Source organism: Nelumbo lutea, chromosome 8 (assembly GCF_056320005.1).
Source record: "Nelumbo lutea isolate HS-2025 chromosome 8, American lotus-T2T, whole genome shotgun sequence".
Classification (NCBI taxonomy): domain Eukaryota; kingdom Viridiplantae; phylum Streptophyta; class Magnoliopsida; order Proteales; family Nelumbonaceae; genus Nelumbo; species Nelumbo lutea.
In genome coordinates this window covers 47,211,181-47,219,384 of record NC_142691.1, presented here as the reverse complement: position 1 = coordinate 47,219,384, position 8,204 = coordinate 47,211,181, and the positions used below count along the sequence as shown (strand labels likewise).

General features: G+C 35.9%; 1 long non-coding RNA gene across 1 annotated transcript; it reads left to right on the top strand.

Annotated features, from left to right (window-relative positions):
* Positions 1 to 901: 901 nt before the first annotated feature.
* LOC148844013 (uncharacterized) lies at positions 902 to 1,491 on the top strand. Its single transcript, XR_016103735.1, has 2 exons — positions 902 to 1,001; positions 1,201 to 1,491. It is a non-coding gene; the product is annotated as an uncharacterized LOC148844013 (long non-coding RNA).
* Positions 1,492 to 8,204: the final 6,713 nt, after the last annotated feature.

Below are 8,204 nucleotides of genomic sequence, written 5' to 3'. Positions count from 1 at the left end.
CATTGGATAATAGCTGAAATTGTTGAACAAAAAATTAATTTAATTATGTTGTCTTTTAATGGATAAAATAATTAAATAATAAAATAATCAAAGGTATGATATTTTATTGAACTTCAAATTAGGCCATTAAGGATCCAACAACCTCTTTAAAATCTTATTCACTAAAAGACAATCAATAAAATAATCAGTTTTCAATTCAGCTATTTCAGTTGTTATCAAACGATCCCTTAGACCATTTGGCACATTACTTACAAAAGTGAAACCAGAAATTAAAGAACAACCCATGACCACATTGCAAAAAGAATGTTTGTTTTCTCCCTCGAAAGGATTGTCATCTTTCTGTAAAAATAGTTAGTAAAATCAAAACAAACTTATAAAGAGATTACCCACAAGATAAAAGAACATCTATTATAGATTTGTATGATAAATAAGAGAGTTTGGATCAGGTCCCAACAGTCAAAATAATAATGTATTGGGAACATCTCACCTTGAAAGACAAAAAAGTTGTTCCTGATGCAAATTAGGATTTGCTCCTCAAACAGCACACCTCACACCGATCTCACAGAAACATCCCACCGTGTATTAGGGACATATCACATAAATACTAACACAAGTACGGGAAATGTTCCCAATACCTGGTGAGATGTGCCTATGAAGTTGGTGTGAGGAACAGATCCGGACTCCCTTGATGCACAGTTGCAATGATTGTTGGAATCCTGTGTTAGGACCGGATCTGAACTCCAAATAAGATTCCATGCATGGGAAGATTGTTTTGTTAACTAATGATGGAAAAAATGGATTAGTTTTCCAAAAATACCACAATAGTTTATTGTATTTATTATTATTACGTGGATATAATCTTTATCTCACTATAAAACTGATGCTTAGAATGCGAAGTCTTAATATTCATCCAAGCAGTTGAACTTGAATCCAAAGAATTTGAAGAATTATGGCCAAGTTTTCTACCATTTGCTTTCTCCTCTTCCTGGTTTTTGTCTCAGGTCTATTTTAAGCCAATTTTGAACTTTAGATTCTATATTTCACTACATTCATCACTTCTCAGAGGATTAAACCATCAAATACTTTAAGAATTCCCTTTGCTATCTCGTGGTTGTTTAATACTAATCTCTATTTTCAGAGATCTGATTGGCATTATTTTGACATTTTATTTACTTGTGCAATTTGCTGTCATTGTTTCAGGTGAAGGCATTAGGCCCCAAGAAGATGCTGTCGGTTGCACACTAGCATTCCCTGGACCTTGTGCTAACTGCCCAGTAATATGTCTTGACAACAAGCCTACCAATACATCATACATCATTAATGGGTATTGTGTCCACAATCCTCCTGGGACCAAATGCATGTGTGTATACTCCAAATGCTGAAAGGCTGCTTCATAATTTGATGATTTCATAGCCCTTAATTTCTTATCATATTTATGTAACCTTTTGCTTATACACAAGGCATCAATAATAATAATTTCCAATTTCCATATGATAAAAGGATTATTTTATATAGTTCATTCCCAAGGATGCACTAATTAAGCTTCACTCTCCACTCTTCTTCCAATATAAAACAAGAATGTGTTTGTCTCACTTTTTTTTTTTTATTTTTTTTTTGGGGGAGGGGGGGTTTTCTCCCCTTAAGCTAAGGGTCCAAATTGAACATTGAGCTTGGAACAAACAAAGCTAATCAATGGGATACAAACTCTTTATATATGAATTTTTCTTACAAAAGAGATAGATCTTCTGATTCTCACATCGACCATCCCTTTATGTTAATAGACTTACTTACAACAGCAAAGCTCAATTATTAAGGCTTATGTTCAAATTTGAGAGTATATGGGCCATGGTCCAAGTAAAAAGGCCCATACTAGAATCCATGAGCAAATTTGAGTTTATGGGAGTTGGGCCCATCTATGAGCCCATGAAAATTTTAATGTCTACAAATACCATTTCAACTTAACAAATTCAATAATACTTCAATCAGCTATATAGTGTTCGATTCAGTCAATAACTCTTTCACTCAACTAGCATTTTGGTCAAGGGTAGAATGACACAAGGTTCCGATGATAAGATATGAAAGTAAAAGGAAGACTAAATTAATGAAACGATGACAAATTATATAGTGTTTGATTCAGTCAATCTTGCAAGATTAATGTCATTAATCTTGCATGAAAAAGGTGAGTGAGAGAGAGATGTAGCCAGGGGGAGAGAGAGACAGAGAGAGTTCAAACAACAATCCACATCACTAATTGAATGACAATAAATTGAGTATTTTATCAAGGCTTGCCAAGTATGGTTGGTTTCAATTTTAATTAATTATTCACAATGCAAACTATGGTCTCTGTTGCTTTGAGTATCATATGATAACCGAACTGCCCATCCTCTGCTACCAAGAACACCCTTCACTTTGTCATTTGGCGAAGTCTACGACACCACTTTATATTGTTTAACTAGAAAGAAGGAGATGATGAATTTGTTTCTTCAAGCGATCAGTGAACCATAACCCATAGATCAAGCCTTCAATCTCTAAAACTTTTAATTAACCTTAAAAGACAAAACCCTAATTCCAAACAAAATCCTACACAATCTGACAGTGTAGTTTAAAGAACTACTTGAAATTGATTTCCCCTCTTAACATGGAGGAAACCCTCAATCTTCTAGTTTGAAAATTGAGGACTCAGGAGCCTTTCTATGTAAGTTGATTCTTCGAGGGGTGTTCATCTTTTGGGCTCAACGGAGTTAGATGTATGGGATTGAAATACCTGCCAAAAATGAAATTTTCATCGTCAGTGAGTGGCCAGGTTCTTAGACCGCCACAAAACCTTTTAAAATCGTCAAAGGATTTCATGTACTCATTAACTTAAATACAAATCTTTTCTTTACCAAAAAAATACATATCATTTCAATTAATAATATAATTATATTCTACATGTAATGCATCCATTATTTTACATTTAATTTATATTTTTGTTTCAATTTTTAATTTTTTATATGTAAAAAATGTTGGAAATTGCAATTTGAGGCCAATTTTTTTTGACAAAAATAGTGGGGCAAAGCACCTATAGTGATGTATAGATCTCCAAATGTTACTCAAAGTTAAAAAGAAATCACCCCATTTAAACATCCAAGCGCAAGGTTTTGGTCTTTAAAAATTTGTATATACATTGAGTATGCAACCCATGACCTAGTTATCGGGTCAAATGAGTAAACCGTTTAACCACCCGGGTCTAAGACTAAGTCAACGGGTTTTGATCAAATCTCAGGTTTTAGCCAAACCAGACCTAGAATCATGGCTGGAATGATAGTTCAAGCAGATTGACCATCCAAGACAATGGTGAATTGAAAACACCAGTTTTAAGACCACCGTCATAATTCAATACATGATGACAAACATTTAGTATCACTAGCAAAATCTATCATCTAAAACCCAATTTCTTGTAGTGTGAATTGGCTAATTATGTAAGCCTAACCAAACCGACTGGTGGGCTAGTTCATGGTTCAGGTGGAATGGGCCATCCGTTTGAACCGAATGGTCAAACCTTAGAACTGAAAACCGGTGGCCAAAACGATATCAATTCTAGGTTGGTTTTTAATACCTTAGTTTTTTTTTTCAATTTTTGTACTTTGTTATCTTAATTATGATTCCATAGGGTGACCTTATTTTGATTAGTCATTTGTCTACATAATTGTGAGCATTGGAAAATGATTCACAGGCTGAAATGGAGTTGCCACCCTACAGATTAGGAAGTGGAGATACTGAGACCACCGGAAATTGCATTAGAATCATTTTGGTTCAATGGTAACTCCAAAAGCCCGAGATGAAACCCCCTGGAGTTACTGGGTCTTTGACATCTTGGTGCCTTTTGATATAACGATACCCAGAAGATTATCATCGAGCCGAAGCCCTTGGAGTTACTGGATCTTTGGCATCTTGGTGCCTTATGATATAACAATTCCTACAAAATTTCCATTGAGCTAAAGCCCCTTAGAGTTACTGGGTCTTCTTTTTAGATATATATAAGGCTGCAGAGGGGTAGTGCCCTTGGGCTGAACTGAAGCAATAGTAGCTGCAACTGTTTGTAGTATGTGTATATATAAGGTTTCATGATACTTAATTTTGCAAATAGAATTGTGTACCTAGAAATGAAAATATTGCTACCCATAGTGTGGCACATCATGGACTTTCACTACGTAGCACTCATACGGTCTATGTCTCCTCCATTCTTAGAATAGTTATTGTAATTTTGAATTGAGTTATGTAATGTGTAAGACAAGAGTAAACAGAGGAAGAAGAAGAATTTGTTATCTTATTCATCAATCTCGTATGTATATATACAAGTTACAAATTCTATGTTAGGAAAGAATATGTTAGAAAATAAGACTAATCAAATCCCTACAAATCAGTTCCTACAATCAAGGTAAATCATATCTCCCTAGTATTTACTTCCTATTTTAATTATATAGTCTGTAATATCATATCTCCCTAGTATTTACTTCCTATTTTAATTATACAGTCTGTAACATTATATCTCCCTAGTATTTACTTCCTATTTTAATTATACAGTCTGTAACACTCCCCCTCAAGCTGGAGCATAGATATTAATCATGCCCAGTTTGTTACAAAGATAATCAACCCTAACCCCATTAAGAGCCTTCGTGAAGATATCTCCCAGTTGTTCTCCTGTTTTCACATAACTTGTGAAAATCAAACCTTGCTGAATCTTTTCACGAACGAAATGGCAATCAATCTCGATATGCTCAGTTCGTTCATGAAAAACAGGATTAAATGCAATGTGAAGAGCAGCTTGGTTATCACACCATAACTTGGCTGGTACTGAAGTTTTAAGACCTACTTCAGTCAGAAGCTGATATATCCACATTATTTCACACACAGACTTGGCCATAGCTCTATATTCTGATTCTGCACTCGAACGTGAGACAACATTCTGCTTCTTGCTTTTTCATGAAACTAGATTCCCTCCAACAAATACACAATAGCCTGAAGTAGACATTCGATCTTCCTTGGATCCTGCCCAGTCAACATCTGAAAAACATTCAATTCTAGTATGACCATGATTTCTATACAAAATTCCTCGCCCAGGTGCTCCTTTTAAGTAGCACAAAATTTGTTCTACAGTTGTCCAGTGATTAACTGTTGGAGAGGATATGTACTGACTCACCACACCAACTGAATACGCAATATCTAGATGAGTTATAGTAAGATAATTCAACTTTCCAACCAATCTTCTATATCTCTCAGGATCTAAAAATAATTCACCATCTTTTTTGAGTTGCAAGTTAGGAACCATTGGAGTGCTACATGGCTTAGCTCCCAACTTTCCTGTCTCAGACAACAAGTCAAGTACATATTTCCTTTGAGATAAGAATATTCCCTTCTTGCTTCTTGTTACCTCAACACCCAAGAAGTATTTCAACATTCCTAAATCTTTGGTATGAAACTGAGTGTGGAGAAAGTTTTTAAGGGATGAAATCCCTATAGTATCACTCCCTGTAATGAAATATCATCCACATACACAACTAACAAAGTGATGCTGACAGCAAAGTGCTATAAGAAAATAGAATGATCAGACTTACTTTTCTTCATACCAAAATTCTCGACTGTCTGACTAAACTTTCCAAACCAGACACGAGAACTCTGCTTCAACCCGTACAGAGACTTATGAAGATAGCAAACTTTCCCATACTCCCCCTGAGCAACAAAGCCAAGCGGTTGCTCCATATAAACTTCCTCTTGAAGATCCCCATGAAAAAAAGCATTCTTGATGTCTAACTGATGAAGGGGCCAATTATAAGTAGTTGCCATAGAAATAAACAACCTAATAGAAGTAGGTTTAGCAATAGGAGAAAAGGTATCAGAATAATCCACTCCATAAGTCTGAGCATATCCTTTAACAACAAGACGGGCTTTCAATTGGGCAATGGACCCATCAGGATTGACTTTAATTGTAAATACCCATTTACACCCAATAGCCTTCTTATTTGCAGGTAAATTTACCAAGGTCCAAGTACAATTGTCCTTTAAAGCTTTCATCTCCTCAATCATAGCATTACGCCATCCAAGGTGAGAAAGGGCTTCTTTAACAGTATTAGGAATAGAGATAGAATCAAGAGATGCAATAAAAGAATAAGAAGATGACGACAAATGATTATAAGACACAAATGAAGATACTGGATAAGTACACTTACACTTACCTTTACGAAGAGCAATAGGAAGATCATCATTAGAGACTGGTTCTGATGATGAAGAAACAGGATCAGTTGAGACTAGATCTGCCAACGAAAGAGCTGGTGCAGGACATGGATCTGGAGGGGTTGGTCATCGAGAATAAACCTGTACTGTAGGTGGCTTAGGCCTGGTAGGAGCAGATTCAATAGGATGTGAAACAGATGATGTGACAGTATGGATTAACAAATCATCATCCTCCCCCTGACTTGAATGAGGAGTAGATGGAAAGAAAGGTGTATCTTCTAGGAAATTAATACCACCTAACACAAGATATCTATGAAGAGTAGGACAATAACATCTATACCCTTTTTCAACACGAGAATACCCAAGAAAAACACACTTTAAAGATTTTGGATCTAGTTTGGTAATCTGAGGATGAACATCCTGAACAAAGCATGTACACCCAAATACCCTAGGCTCAATAGGAAACAATGTTTTATTTGGAAACAAAACATGATAAGGAGTCTTACCCTAAAAGACAGATGAAGACATACGGTTAATCAAAAAACATGTTGTGGAAACTGCATCAGCCCAGAAAGGTTTAGGAACCTTCATTTGAAATAACAAAGCTCTTGCTGTTTCAAAAAGGTGTCTATTTTTCCGTTCAGCAACCCCATTTTGAGATGGTGTATCTACATAAGATGTTTGATGAAGAATGCCATGCTGAAGCATGTAAGTTTGAAAGGATTCTGACAATTATTCCTTAGCATTATCACTTCTCAATATTTGTATAGAAACATTAAATTGAGTTTTAACTTCAGCACATAAAGTAGAAAAATGAGAAAACACCTCAGAACGATTTTTCATTAAATATAACCATGTCATACGATAGTAATCATCAACAAAAGTAACAAAATACTTAAACCCAGCTTTGGACTCAACTAGACACGGACCCCAAACATCTAAATGCACTAATTCAAAAGGAGCACTAGCTCGTTTATTGACTCTAGGACTCGAACTAAGATGGTGGTGTTTAGCAAACTGACAAGACTCACAATTTAATGACGACAAACTCTGAAATTGAGGACAAATTTGCTTTAACACGTGGAGAGAGGGGTGGCCCAACTGACAATGTGCTTTAAAAGGGGTTATAACTCCAGAATAGGCTATGGATATTGGAACTCGTGTATCAAGGATGTAGAGACCTCCAGACTCATGTCCCTTACCAATAATCTTCTTCGTCGTAAGATCTTGAAATAAACAATAATCAGGAAAAAATGAGACACAACAATTAAGGGTACGAGTGAGTTTGCTAACAGAAATTAAATTAAATGATAACTGAAGTAAACTAAGAACAGATGACAAATGAAGTGATGGTGTTGGGCTAATTGTGCTAGACCCAATAACACAAGATCTTGACCCATCTGCTAAAGTAACAGGAGAGGTAGATTTACGTGACTGAAAGGTAGAAAACAAACTTGAATTACCTGTCATATGATCTATAGCTCCAGAATCAATGACCCATTTTGAAGAGGAGGAAACAAGACATGCATTGGGTTTACCTGACTCGCAGTAACAGGAGTAGATTAAGGTTTTAGTGATTCTTGGTATTGAGCAAATTTGGCTTATTCATCTGCAGATATCATAATAGACTTCTCAGAAGAATCCGTGGTGGATGAAATATGGGCTGACTGAGTTTTCTTATTTTGTAACTTCCTGCAATCCTGCTTCATATGTCCTAGCTTATGACAGTAATGACACACTATCTCTCCTGACTCCTGTCCACGAGTATTAATATTCCTGTCATAGTTACTTGATTTGTCATAATTGCTGGATCCTCTACCACTACCACTCCTGTATTGTTGTCTCCTTGATTCAGATGTATTATTGCGGCTGACAAGGGCACTACTAGGCTGAACAGGTGGAGAACTTTCTGTACGAAGGACCCTACTAAAAGCATCTTGTAGAGAAGAGATCTCTAAACTAGAAAGAATCTGAGATTTAGCAGTCTCAAA